The 15,045-nt window shown below is 38.6% G+C and overlaps 1 protein-coding gene across 1 annotated transcript in view; it reads left to right on the top strand.

The window, feature by feature from the left end:
- SPOCK1 (SPARC (osteonectin), cwcv and kazal like domains proteoglycan 1) overlaps positions 1-15,045 on the top strand; it is a 317,830-nt gene that overhangs the window by 149,153 nt on the left and 153,632 nt on the right. The window lies entirely within an intron of this gene.

The following is a 15,045-nucleotide window of genomic DNA, read 5'->3' as shown; positions in this document are numbered from 1 at the left end:
TCTGCTAGAATAGGAAAACTGTAAAACTCAAAACAATATTTGGGAAAGCAACCAGGAAAAATCCTAGAGTTAAGAAAACTCCTCTTTTTGCAAGAGTATGACACAGAATAAGGCCTGTTTTTTCTCTTGGTCTCAATTATTTCTTAAACAGAAAGCTTAGCCTGACATCGGTAGCAGTTTTTCCTGAAAATGGATTGTATTATCAGGTCCCAAAGCTTTTATTTCACCTGGTGATCCATCAAGGCTTTCAGCAAAATGTTCTAGCTGGAGTCCAAATAGTAATGTGTCTGGTGACTTTTAAATGTACAGAGACGTGCGTGAAGTTTATCAAACATTGCTAAGACAACTAGAAAGAAATCTGATAGCAACAGTCAGACACTCTTCAAACTTAGGTAATAAGCAGAATGGATTGAATTCACATTAGAGATAATGCGGTTGTTAAGAATAAGTTGGCTATAAAAACTAACTATCATAAGTTCTTGGAATAACACCAACCAGGTCTGGGAGAGCTGACTTCACCGTGCTGCAGAAAGCAATCAACAGTCAAGTGCTTTGATTAGTTGATTAAGAAACATCTAGGTACTGAATATGTATGTGATTCCTAAATCAACATCCTCAGATCGGTAGATTAATTTTTTTTCATGAAATCACTTGTCCAGCAAGTTTGAGTGGTTTACAGTTCATGAATATTCATTCATGCATGCATTTATAAATGAAATCTCCAGTTCTGTTCCTTGCCCCTTGAGTAGGAGGTGGCTGTTGATGACCAGCCAGTCAGTCTGTGATAAGAAACAGCGTGTGATTTATTATTTTTCATTTTTTTCCTTTCTTATCTCCAACATGTTCCAATACAATCATTTTAATCTGTGAGGTTTTTACAATCTCTTTTTCAGTAGAGCTGTACCTAAACAGGAGCTCAAATTTAGGAAGAGGTCTTGAATGTTATCCAGTTTGGTGTTATTGTGGGTACTTGTGGTTTTCTTTAAAATCAAAGGATGTGGAATCTGTGGAGTGCAGAAATTTCTGTCATAGTTTATGCCTTCTAGGTGATTTGTGTAGTTTACCAACAGCTTGGGGGTCTCAGAACTCTTCCTAGAAATGTAGATTAAGGAAAGACTATCTACCCAGCTCTGCTTTTTGGGCTACAAACACCTGAAGCATTCAGACACTTGGGTCTAACCCCATTCAGCCCCGATGCGAAGGAGGCGGCGGGGAAATGGGCTGCACAGCAAGTGCTGGCGTGGGGATATTGCCCATTCCTTTCCCTTCCCTCCTTCTCATCTTCGCTGCTCCTCTTTCCCTCAAAATATTTGCACTCACAACAAAAGCAACTCTTCTGAAACCCCGTGACGTCAGGGAACACGTTGCAATGAAGTCTAAGCCCTACGAAGCCTAATTGTGGCAGCCTTTTGGTAAAGTTGACCTTGAGGATTATTTGTCTAGTGTTGGATGAAAGAGCTGTCTGGTACTTACCACGGCACTTTGTTCTGGTGCACTTTCTTAATCTATAAAATGGGATTAATTATATCTTCTATATAGCAGAGTTAGAAGGGTTTTAATATGTTCTACTGCACTTCAAAAACATAAACTACTCCCTAAGTGTAAGCTCTGTTACTATGTCCCGGTAAACCTTTTGCTTCTGTCATACAGATTCTGACTATCTCCATGAATTAAAATGTCTGCTCCTCCTTTCATTTATCTAATCTAGCTGTGGCTTTATACTAGCACAATCAATCACTGGGGTTTGGGGGAATAACGATATAGAACATTACACAGCTATCATCTTTAAATTTTAACACAGATTAATTTCAAATGATAAAATCTGAAATTGGCAGCAGGTTTTGGATAAGATCCTGATACAGATGTCTGGGACTTTTTTTTTTTCAATAAAGCTAAGTGTATTAACAAGGGAAATATTAAAATCCCCATAAAAGGAAATTGAAATACTATAACATTACATTTTTTTATAAACAAATACTACAGCAAGAGTACTTGAAGTTAATTCAGAAACAGCAGGGAACCTCATTAATGTTATATAATGCAGATAAGTATGTCTGACTTCACAGCAAACATCTTTTGGGTGCGTTTATGAGAATGTTAGTGCTGTTTCAATTTTTAGTGGCAAATATTCATTATCATTATTAGCTTCCATGAAATTGTTAGTATTCTCATAGTTCCTATTTTGTTGTATTGTTCATTAAATTTTGAACACCAATAACACTTGCCAAGCAGAATTGCCCTTTGTACACATAAATGACAAGTTGACAAAAGAGTTACAAGATGATTTAAGTCCTGACTGCAACGCAAGAAAACTCCAGAGGAGGGGAAAAAAGCAATCCCAGGTTAGCAATTATAATAGATACAAGCCCAGTGAGATTCCAAAGATTTTGAGATTTGCTAAAGAAGCCAAGTTGACAAGAGTCTCATTTGACAGCAAGATTTGTCAAGGAGAGAATAGATTTTTTCATTGAAAAAGTGACAGAAACAAATTGAGAGTCGTGCTATGAAGTTGCTGGGTTTAGTCATCTTACATATAGGAGAAACTGAACAAATTCAGAATGTTTTGTTTCAACAGTTTTAAAACTGATTGTTCCATTTGCTTATTTGAAACATTTTTTCGACTATATACCAACCTTATTATGTAATAATAATAATAATAATAATAAATGTAATGCATATATATAAAAGCAATAGTTAAATATTAAGCAAAAGCAACCAATGAAAACTGAAACGTGGAAGCACGGTATCATTTGGGGTGGAACAAAATCTCTGGTTATATTTTATGTTTTAATTTATTCTGAAAGAATTAAGTTAGTGATAGCTGCTCACAGGATTAGTGGATTAATTAGCTGCTTTTGAAAAAGAACTCTATTATGGTCCTCATGACTCATTACAGTAGCAGCCTTGATTAAAAAACTCTCGGTTTACTGAATTAGTTAAGGGCGAACAAGTTCTTCTCAGTAAGGTTTATGAAGATAATACCACAACATAGTCCTGTACATCTTGGCATTCTTTGTAAAAAAATATTTTTAATTTTCCAGCTTGAGTCACATAGCTATGCCCCCTTTAATGTTTGATGAGTAAATGCTATTTGTCATCGTTCTTCAAAATTTTTTGTCGTGCTTTGAGGAGAGCTTTGATGAGTTGCAGTAGAGTCTCTGTCCACAAACCCATAAAGTACTGACGGTTTTGTGCAACCTCATGAGAAAATGAAGGAACCCACCCCTGAACTGTTGAAGGAGGCAGAACAGCTCCTCCGTTACCTGCTTTACTTTATAGTAGATTCAGTTCTTTTCCGAACTGGTTTTTATTTTTAGGTTGAAAAAAACCAGCAAGTTCATGTAATACATACAAGAGAAAGATAATTTCTGTAGATTATTTGCTTTCTTGTACAGTAAGCAATGACTGCAATGTAAGATCTCACAGCCAGTTAGTTCCTTCCATGTTTTCCTAACATGTTTTTCTGAAATTTATAGCAAGAGAAACAGAACCTGGAAAAACATTTTTGTCTTCTTTTTTCTGCTAGAGGGAATGTCAACTGCACTACAGAAAGAAGTAAGTAGTTAGAGTAGCCACAGGGAGAAAGACATCTCTAAAATTCAGTAGGGAGTTTTACTTTGACACATGAGGGTAAGAGGAGCATGCAACAGGACATTTGGAACAACAAAAAATAAAAAGGGAAATTTTTGATAAGTAGAATTTGAATTTGCTATGGAAGTACCCTGCATAATAAAAGCATACAGACAAAAGAAAATATTAAATAAATTCCCTGGAAACGTTTCATTGATTTTGTTGAATTGTGTCAAACTTTAACCTGGAGTCAGAGTTTTTCTTCTCTCACTTCTTGACTAGGTAGTTACAGTGTCTGAAAGTCCTGAATGACTACTAAAATCAATGAACCTGAAAGTATTCCTGAAGAAAGAAATCAACTCTAGGATTTTTTCTTGCTTTAAGAAAAAATGTTCTTAGCAAATTTTGGTACAGCTAAGTGAACAAACATTTAAAAGTATCAGCTTCACTTACCTTAGCAATTTCAAATTCAGTATTTCAAAAAAATAATGTTTAGATGATAAATGCTTATTCCAAAAGTCACACGGAATTAATTGAACCTTTTTTTTTCCCACTGTGCTCTGTCAGTTAACTCTGACTTGTGGCATTTGTTTCGGTTACAAAATTCATTACGTTGTGCAGGTTGAATCTTTATCTTTGAATGCAGCCACTTAGTCAAGAGCTGCAAAGCAAGGAAGCTCAGAACAGGAAAATGTTAAAGACTTTGTGGTATTCATCTTCCTGAAATCTTTGAACTATGGATAATTCCTTCATCAGGACAGGCATTCTGCTGCCCCCGTTTATCCTCTAACGGTATTTTAAGTCATCTTAGCATCTAATGAAAAGAGGAGATTTGATTTAGAGTATGAGTTGCAGTGCCAGGTGTGAGCAGTATCACAGTTCGCTCGCTCTCTCCGAAGATGGAAAACGGAACGAGTTTGGCCCATTGAGCAGAGCCCAGAGGGAGGAGGGCAGGAGTTGCGGGAGCTGGGAAACTGTCTGTAAAAAGGGAGAGCCCCGTGAGATCGATGTGATGCAGCAGAATCCCCAAGGGTTTGTGCCTTGTGTGTTTGAATTTGGTGATACTGTTCTGTGGTCATGAAAAGTAAAAAAAAAAAAGAAATATTTGTGCATGTTCCAAGAGGCGTATTCAACCGATATTGAGGTGCTCAGGCAAGTGAATATATATTTTAGTAATATGTGTATTTGGTGATGACCCTGTGTAGTTTCAGGTTACATATTTATCCACTCATTCAGTGTTGTCCAGGCATGACTGGGTAACAATATAACTTCTCAGGCAGCTCATACAAATCAATTTTCTGTTTTAAATGTATTCCATGCTATTTTGTTGGGTACAGAACATACCATTCTTTTCTGCAAGGGAATGATTTTGCTTCACTAGGCATTTCCAAAGCAGAATACCATCACTAGAGGATGAATGGAGATTAATTCATTGAGGATTTTAGCACAGCCTATGGGCCTGGTTTTGACAGCACATTGGTGTTGGTGTTTTCAGAGATACCAGTTCATCCAGATCATAATTCATCTAACAGTTAACTAGTGTGAAAAAAATAACAATAAAACCAACTGAAAGGGAAAGCATACATCTGAGAGGCAGATTTCAGTTGTGGACTTCCAGTGTGTTAGTGATAAAATGAAGTTATCTTCAAGGAATTAGGATGCTGATGGAGAGGAAAATGAGTGATCATTTGTAAGGCAGCAGCCTTCTCAAGACTTATGTAATGGTTTCCTTATTCCTGTAGAACAGAATTAATTTGTCCTATCAAACACAAATCAATGACTCTCTTTTACAGACTTCCGTGATTCTCCTATGCAAGCATAACGAAGCGTAAGCCGAATTTTGCAGGAGATACAACCCAGTTACTGTGGAAATTAGTGATATTTCTAAAAGAGCCCAGCATGAATCAATAGGAAAAAAAAAAAAAAAAAAAGTCAAAACTCATAGAATATATGTATTTAGAAAAAATTGTTTTGATAGCCCTTCTTGTGCTTTTATTATGATGTGCATTATAGAATAGTGTAAAATAGAACGATAATGAAATAATTATTTTTGTAATCATTTGTAAATGAATTAATTTTATTGTACATTGAAGCACATTTGAGTTGAGTATTGTTGAAATCTTGTTTCTGCAGAATGTTCCTATTTCAGATAAATTAAACTCCCCACTGATACTTTTTAATTAGTTTTAATTGCAAAGGCTTCTTGGTGTAGATTTCTTGTAGCTCTCAGAGAAATTGTGTTTCAATCCATGACTGGAACAGCTAGATGCCATCATGAAATAATCAGGTATAATGAAAAAATGAGTGGGAATTGATAGATTTAGCATCTGCCTCTCATTGTGCCTAATAGAAGAAATGTACTTCTTTGGGGTTAAGTTTGGAAAGATTGCCTAAAATGCAGCCTGTGTGCAAGCCTGCTCAGGACCTTCCCTGTATGACTGGGTGGGCTCCAATGCTGAGGTTTGGGTTGTTGGATTTGATAGAAGAATGCATGTGTGCGGTCAAAACCATCTGGGATGTTTTACATACAACATGAACTACAGCAGAAGGCGACCAATGGCCAAGAAACACTGATACTGTGGCCTATAGAAGTAGCCAAGAGCTTTCAGAACAGAGTGCTGGCTGAGAATAGACTTTAACAATTTTAGGTAAGGAAGGTATTGTCTGTTGTTTGATTAATCTTGTTTTTCAAGAAAATAAGATATTTAAAAAAAAACAAAAACCAAAACAAACAAACCAAACCATAAGGCTTTCACCAAAGGCATATCTGACTGTCCTCCTCCTAACAGAGAGAAACCTGCCAGAACTCAAATTTTGGCTATTAACTCTTTCAGCTTATTAAAATATGATTTTACAGTGTCTGTCACTATAATATATGAATCTTTCAAAGTCTATTACACTTCTTCATGAAATATTTTAGAGGTAGGTAAGAATGATAATATTACCTGTGCAGTTATCCTATCTATAGGTCTGAAGCTTCCTCAGGATAGAACCCAGGTTTCAGGGGACACAGTCCTGTGTCTCAAATACAAGATCCCCCTTCCTTTCCTTAACAACTTCTCCACAACAGATTATTGCTGTTTTGAAGAAGGGAAGAAACAAATGAAACAGAACACCACCTATAGAAAAGAAATGTAAGAAGTGTTATTTCTGTATTGAATATTCTTTCAGTTTGTAAAGGATTTTTAAGCTGTTCTCCATTGCAATTTTATCCTGTTAAAGCCACTTGACTTTTATTACTATTCTATACTATGTGCATTGTCAATAAACAAATGAAGAAAATATGCCTAAGTTTGGGAGCTCGGTGAAGGACATTGTGATTTTACTTATCGTACCTCCTCAAGCGTCTTTGTTTCCTAGTTACCATTTGTATTTTCTTTCATTTTCTGCTGAATATGAGCAGAAATTACATTTGCTGCTTAAACAACTGTGTTGGCAAGATCCTTTCGGGGCCAAGTTGTGTTATTTTCATGAGTGTACTCACCAGACCATATGCAGCCCTGGTGTAAGTGTAGAGTTTGCGGTGGACCTTACCATGATATTTTGAGTTGAGTGGAAGCCGTACATGAATAAAAAAATGCAGGACCAGGCATATTTTAGACTCTATCTTCAAAAAAAACCCCCCTCTGCTCCGATTTAAATACCAGTATAATTGATCATTGTTCCAGTTGGGATGTTTACATATCTCAAGTCTGTACAGAACCTCTTGGCAAGACTGAAGTCTGTATTTGAATTGGAAAAAGATAGGCCTGCTTTAAAGAATGTTATGTTAATTCAGAATATACTGCAAATAGCTGTTATATATGTGGGTAACCTCTGGAGGCAAATTATTCAGGTCTCATGGCATTGTGTAAACATTTGTGAGGGGACAAGATTCCATAAGCCAAAACCAAATTACATCCTGGTCTGCATTGCTAGTTATGATAACTTCTCTTAGTAAAACCTTTCCTTAAGTCTTTTTATCTCATTCTACCTCTCTTGGTTCCTTTTTCTTTCTCTGTGCCTCCCACCTTCTCTCCCTTTCTCCTTTTCATCTGAATAGTACTTGTATGGTGTTGAACACCGTAATTTCCTAGGTAATGGTACGTTATTGCTGTGTTTCAACATCGACAGCAATAAGGGTTGGAAAACAGCTTTAGAATCTTCCTCTACACGTGTTCTGTTAATGTAATGGCTCCCACTGTGCTTAGGGCCGGATTTTGCACGTGCGGGGACAGGTGCCCCTTTACGAAGGTGTTGTGAATCCCTTGCAGGCAGTACTGTTCCAGGAAGACCTTCCCGACAGTCTCCTGCCCTTGCAGAAGAACTACACCTGCCCGCCTGCCATAGTGTTCTCTGCACGAGTGGAGGACAAGGCCAGGGGTGGCTCTCGCTGGGTATAATATGAGTGATTTGCTGCATCCTTCTTCTGTCCTGATTGGGCAAACGTCATTGCCTTGCTGGCCCAGAGTCATGTTTTCTATATCCCCAGAAATCTCCGTAAAAAAGATTGATTTGTCATTTCACTCAAGGTTTGTAATACACCACTCTCCAGACATCTGCTTTCACAGCTACATTCAGAAATAGCCTCTACTCAGACATTTAATGAAATTCAGTGAGTTTTTAAAAATGACAACAAACACGAGCCACAACCTTTGGTTATTTGTGAAATACATTGTAGATAAGTGAGTTTGATATGACAGTCATGCCAATAATACAACCCAGGGCTGTAGTAAATACGGAGACACAAGAGCTTGGGGATGGTATGTTGGGACAGGTCCTTGAGCCCCCCTCTGTAAGGAGTCAAGGACATATGTGTCATTTCCAGGCTTTTAGACATTGTCATTTGCAGGAGTGTGCAAAGGTTGAAGGGCTGTAACTGCAGTAGTAGCAGCTAAGCCAATAGTGTAAGTTATAATTGGAGAGGGACTTTTTACAAGGGCATGTAGTGGTAGAACAAGGGATAAAGAGTGTAGAGTTAGATTAGGTGTAAGGAAGAAATTCTTTGCTGTGAGGGGGGTGAGGCCCTGGCACAGGTTTCCCAGAGAAGCTGTGGCTGCCCCCTCCCTGGAAGGGTTCAAGGCCAGGTTGGACGGGGCTTTGGGCCACCTGGGCTAGTGGAAGGTGTCCCTGCCCGGGGCAGGGGGCTTGGAACTGGATGGTCTTTAAGGTCCCTTCCCACCCAAACCTTTCTATGATAATAATATATTTTTATGGGCTTCGATTCTGCAAAGTACTGTGTATCAAAGTGCCCTTAACTCCCACTGACACTGGTAAGAGTTGAGACTTGTTTAGCCCTTCTCCCTTCACAAAAGCCCTTAGAGCTCTTTTGTTGCTACTCTCAGTCAAAGCATATAGTTGAGGCTTTTTATATTCACCAGTGTGATCAAACCCAGGTGTCTGCTGGCGTGACAGAATAGGTTTCAAGCACTGCCTCTGTTTTTGCAAGTGCCAATTAGTGTAGCATTCCTTTGTTGTGAGTATCTTTTCCTCTTGTTCCTGAAATGGCATTAATCCACCTACTTCAATTTCATGAATTAAAAAGGGAGATTCAATCAATTAAAGTAATTGAGACCATCATTTCATCATCTTTCAGTAGGGCCAAGCCTGTATCCTTTGCTGTACGTGCTTGGGTAGTTTGATACTGTCAAACATTACATCCTTTTAGAGCTGCTTTGTCGTATCACATGAGAGACCATTCTCCAGCAATGTGGAGCAAGAACATTCCAAATGCTTTTGGAGTGGAACAAGTATGTAAATCTTTCTACCTCAGAAAGGCGTGGGGGAGCAAAAGATGGTTTAAGTCACCATAAGAAGCTATTGTGCTGTACAGGTGCACGTGTTAGTATATAGAAATATGTATTTACATTTTCTGTTGAAATTTCTCAGTGTTTGTAATCTTTAAATTTGTAAAGTTTTATAAGTGAACAAAGAAACATCATCTTGGGCGCCAGTTATTGCTGGATTTCTCACTAGTATTTGGTGAAGCTGTGCTAGCTGTGTGTCAAGACATTTAACCCTGTTTCATATCTACATGGTTGTTGGCAGCTTTGCACCCTTATAATGCTTTAAAACTGCAGAATTACTGTCATTACCTCTCTTACAAAGAAACCAGCTTGGGAGGAGAGTTAATCATGCATCCAAATAAATTGATGGTGCTTGTCATGTGTGGTGGAAGAAGAGTCATCGCTGTGCACCTACAGTATAGGGAAGCAAGAGGTCAAGTGGTGATGACAGACATGAAATAGTTTAGGGCCATGAAACCATTACTTAATTTCAAGATTTTAATAGTAGGTTCTTCTCCTCCTTTATACTGAAATTTACATCAGGTACCAGCCTTTTGGGTGTACTGCAGTTTTACAAAAACAAAACCCTCATCCAGAGCCTCTGGTATAAGTTGTACACAACTGTGTAAGCAGCTTGTGGGAGACAGCAACTGGTATTTTAAGATTCTGGTTAGACAACAGTCTTGTCTTATGTGTATATCCAACTGGAGGCTGAAGCATCAACTCGTTTCTAATTCTTCTCAACTCATTTCTTATTCTTCCCAGTGTCTCAGAAATGTGTGAAACACATCCTGTTTGCTCTTCTGTTTCAGTAAAGATTGGAGAAATGATCTTCCGGCTAGACATATCAGTTGCAAAAACTTTTGAGCGCCCTCCTTCATCTCTCTAAAGCAGAGAGGGAGTTGAAAGGGGAGAGAGCTTGCGGTCAGCAACGTGATAAGACTTCGAAGAGTGAACCAGGCAGCTACCCAACCATAATAGGTTTATATTATCATACATTATTTGTAGCTGTGAGAACTCATTCCGTTGCCAAGAGCCTACACAGGCTCTGTATTTGCATGTGAGTTTTGCTTTGTATTTGCATGTGAGTTTTGCAGTGTTGGGGGATTCTCTTTAAAGATCCCAACGTGGGGTTTTTTTCATTTTCTAGTAGATGGTGGCATTGTTTAGCAAATGTTTTGCAAGAAAAGGGTTAGAATAGTGCTGCCTGTAGTCCACTCCCTTTCTAGCAGGGGTTAACAATAATTTTTTCTTTGCTATTTTTAACTATCTTGATTTTAAAAAATATATATATACTTTAAGTGTTTGGGAATAAGATGGACAAATTATTGGGAAAGAAATAGTTTCTTCTCATGTCACCAACAAGATAACCCAGAAGCAGCGATGTAAGCCAACAAAAAACGTATTATAGCAGTCTCCTATATTAAAGATCCTGACAGCCTAAGGAGAGGGGGTTATTTATCTTGAGGCTTGTTTTTTGGCATGATTTACTGATTAGCAAACTCCATGCTAATTCATGTTGCTGAGCTCTAGTTTATCTCAAATTCTACACTAACTAAAGCATCTTTCTTATAACTATGTGACTGGTTTTTGGCATGACTAGTCTGGCAAAACAATCTCTTCACACTGAGATTCCATTACCATTTTTTTTTTTCCTATTTGAGAAATATTGGCTGTATCTTGTAAACCACAAAGGGCAAACAAGTAATGCAATAAACTGATTTCAACCATGATCTGTAATAGTTGCTCAGGTTGTCAAGTTTCAGTTATGTTTAGATAAATTAAAGTTAAGGAACATCTTACTCATGTTTAAAATACATTGAATGCATTGCCCAGGCATTCAAGTCATTGAGCTGTTTACATTAACTGTATTTATTCCTTTTCTAATTACTCAGAGGCTTGATAAGTAGCAATATTGTACTCTAATGAGCATATGTATGCTGCAGTGCTTTTCAGAGAGATTTAGTTCAGTGATTAGGTTTCCTTGATCTGCCAATCTGCACATCAAAAGAAGCTATTTTGTATAAATACTCTGTCTACTAATATTAATTTCACTGAATAGGAGAAAACACACACACACACCCCCCACATGCCAGTATGTTTTAAAACTCTTTGGGGATTATATTTAAGCCACTGTAACACTACTTGTGTCTAAAGGTACATCATCATCTGTTGTAGCATAACACCCACAGATGAAAGGCAGAGAAGATAAAAGGCAAAGAGAATGGTATTAATTAACTGTGGATATCTAATGGGCCCCACTTCCAGTCCAGTTTCTCGAAAGTAACTGGCACACAGAACCAGCTACAGATGGATCGACTGCAGCACACATATGGCTGCAGATAACCAGTGCACATGTCTTGGGTTTTTTACTTGTTGAATGACCAGCTTCTGGGAATGGAATGACTCACAGTCATGACATAGAAACATAAAGAGATCCTGGTGCACGGGCACATCTGTAGTAATAATTCAGTTTTAGGCCCAGATGGGAGGTGGCAGTTGCTGGCCTTAGCTGAATATTGGAAGAGATAGGAGTTCTTTTCCCATTTCATCTATGTTTGATGCTGGACTGTTGACCTCTTACTGGGGTCTCCTGTTGTTCTTATAAATAATTATAGCCCCAGTGACACCTGTTACTTGTGGGGTTTTTCTTGTTTTACTGTCTCTGCAAGGTTCAGTTTCACCCTTTGAATAAGTCAGCTGCCTGACACAGTTTTTTGGTTTTTAAGTCAGCTGAGGTCTATCACATGTCTGTCTGGAAAAACAAGGAATTTATTTTCTAAGTGCCACTAACTAGTCCAGTGTCCCCTTTCACACAGTGACTCGAGGCAGATGCATCAGGAAAAAAAAAAATTAAAAAAGTTAAAATTGTTCAGTAAGCAAATGGGCAGGAACTTGCTACATACACAACATTGTCCTTTGAAGGCCACCTCAAAGCCACATTCAGAAACAGAGAAACTCCCTACAGCTGCAGACAGCAGGCCCAGCAGGAATGATACAGAGGAAACAGGACCTTCTGTAGCTGAAGGACACATGGGTTTTTAATATGCCAGTGAGTGGTTTGGGATGCCAGTAGGCACCAGGTATAGAGAAAACAAGTGAACCAGAAAGCAAGCTGTGAGCAGCTACCGTCACAAACATCCATCACAGCTGCGTAGATCTTCCCATTAGGTCTGCTTCTGCAGATACAGGTTTAAGCCTTGAAATAGTTAAGCTTTAAAATCCTTTGTGTGATTAATTATGATAGCTCTAGGTGTTTTTGTTGTCTGCATAAATGTCCGATCCTTTGGGGACCTCGTTAAATTATTAGCTTCATCACTTTCCTGTGGCAGCGATTCTGCAGTTCTGTTCAGGATGGTTCAGCATGAAAAAAAGTATTCGTTTTGCACTTTTGCCTGCTGATTTCCAAACGGCAGCCAAAGTTTTGAATTCTGAGAAAGTGTGCAAAGAATTACCTTTCCTGATACTGGAGCTTATGTTTATATGCACTAATGTCATGTTTGAAGAAAAGCATCTTGCACACGTGGAAATGTAAGTGGTCTGAGATTTCTTCACTTCTGGAAAACTTGTTTGAACGTTCGAGGAGAAAATTCCATTTGCTGTACCAATAAGACTTGCCTATGTTTTTGCCTTGAGATCACTAAATCTTGATGCCAGCCCTTAATCCTAAATCTTTCTTATGAAAGCCCGTGTACAGGGTAACACAAAAATCTGCTGCATTGATGGTGTCCTGTCACGCTGAGAAAGCTCTCTGCAGTGTTTGCTTGCCATCATCCTCAAGAGATGAAACAGCAAATGGGGCCTCTCTCTTTTTTTTTTTTTTTTTTTCTCCAGTGGCAAGAAAGATGCTGCTTTAATGTCATCTCTGTCTTTTCCTGTGCCTGACTGGCTCTTCAGAGCCGGCCGTGCTGTCAGGCCGCAGGGATGCCGTGTTTGGGCAGGTGGTGCACTGCTGACGGTGGAATCGCTTCAAAAGCAGCAGAGGTGGCAACATGCCCACCTATTTCAGATCTGTTTGAGGTTACCGAGCCTGATATTAAAGGCTACAGAGAATGAGCAGCTTTGATGAACCATCGCTTTCATGATTTCTTCACATTTGTTATGACACTGTCTTGACAAAGACAAAAAGGCTTTAGGGTACAGAATCAAAAAGAGGATCTGAGACAGCTTTTCAGTTGTGTTCACAAACTGAATCAAGGCTTAACACTGTAACTTGTGGTAGGTACTGTGCACCACCCTTCACACTTGCACGCTTCACCTTCCCTCATAGGAAATGCCAGCAGTTGGGTGCTTACGTATTTCAGAGCCATTGTTGCCAGGGTCTTGAGGACCACAGCAAGCTCCAGTGGTTTAACACTTGGGGCATTTTTTCTGCTATACTTTATCCATCTGAGAACCTCCTGTTACATAAAATACAATTTGAAGTATGGTACTGGTACTTCATTAGATGATTTTACAGTATTGCCGCCACCCAAAAGCTTTGATGTAGATGATAATTAGTAAGAAATTATGAGGACATAAAGCATGGGTGGGCAGACAAGGCTAATGAGTCACAGTCAGCAGAAAGCGTGAACTGAAGTAGTTTGCTGTCATTAATATCCGAAGCATATTCCTTTTGCATTTCTTCCCCAGGTATGAGAGGAGGACACTGAGAAGATGCATTCACAGACCCAGAAGTGGATTCTAGTCTCTCTGTGTGCTCTGTCAGACAGCTAGCAGCATCATTGCTGAATCACAGTGCCTGGATTTTTTTAACATCTCAGGTCATAAAAATCAGATTGATGCCAAAATAAGCAATGGTTAAATTGGTTGGTTTTCTCCTTGGTCTGAAAGATTCAACAGAGTTTTTTGTTTAAAGGTAGTATTGCCCATGTTAAGATGCTGAGCTTCGCTGCAGTACTGATTTGAGCCTGGTTTCAGACTTCTGGCAGAGTTCATGATGGTATTGAGCTTCATCATGAATTTCAATATATGTGTTGCCTCTGTGTCCCCCAAACGAACTCTGGCCCCTAGTCTCTTCAGCTTCTTTCCTCTTATCTATTGTTTCATCAAGGGTAGGGAAGAATCACTTAAAAGTAATTATTTAGTGTTTAACAACCCAGGATTTCCATGCCAGTCATAACCCACCAGAACAGGTATCAACGTGTCAAAGCAAAATTCTGTTGTTTTTCATTTGAGGTAGCAAAACGCTCTCCTTTTGGGTTTTTTTGAGTTTTTTTTTTAATGTTGCTGAAGATGTTTCTGCTTTATACAGATTTTCATGGCAGCTGGTCATTCTTAGATTTCTTGCATTTTGCTTGGGTCCTGTGCATAACCTGGTTCATAGAGATAAGGTAGAAGGTGATGATGAGGAAACTGTGCTGTATTTTGAAACCAAAGATATGATTAATTAAGCAGATAATAGTTCAGAAGTAAGTGCTGTGGGTCCATGGTTTAAGGAACAAAAAATGTGATGACATTGGCAAGACAAAAATTAGGAAAGTGTTCGATCTTAGGTTTCTGTTGAGATTTTCTTTCCAGCTAATCATATATGCTATTAGTGTGTTTAATTCGGCAGAAGGTGGTTTTTGAGTACATTGTATTTGAATTATCTCTTCCCTGATGCTAATGCTGCCCTTACTATTTCCCTTGCAGTTCATCTGTATTCTGTTGCTGACATAACTTGCAGTTATTGTCTCTTAGATTCACAAAGCTGCCTTCTCAAGGAGTT

Source organism: Athene noctua, chromosome 12 (assembly GCF_965140245.1).
Source record: "Athene noctua chromosome 12, bAthNoc1.hap1.1, whole genome shotgun sequence".
Taxonomy (NCBI): domain Eukaryota; kingdom Metazoa; phylum Chordata; class Aves; order Strigiformes; family Strigidae; genus Athene; species Athene noctua.
The sequence above is the reverse complement of the archived record's forward strand: the minus strand, read 5'-3'. Positions and strand labels throughout refer to the sequence as shown.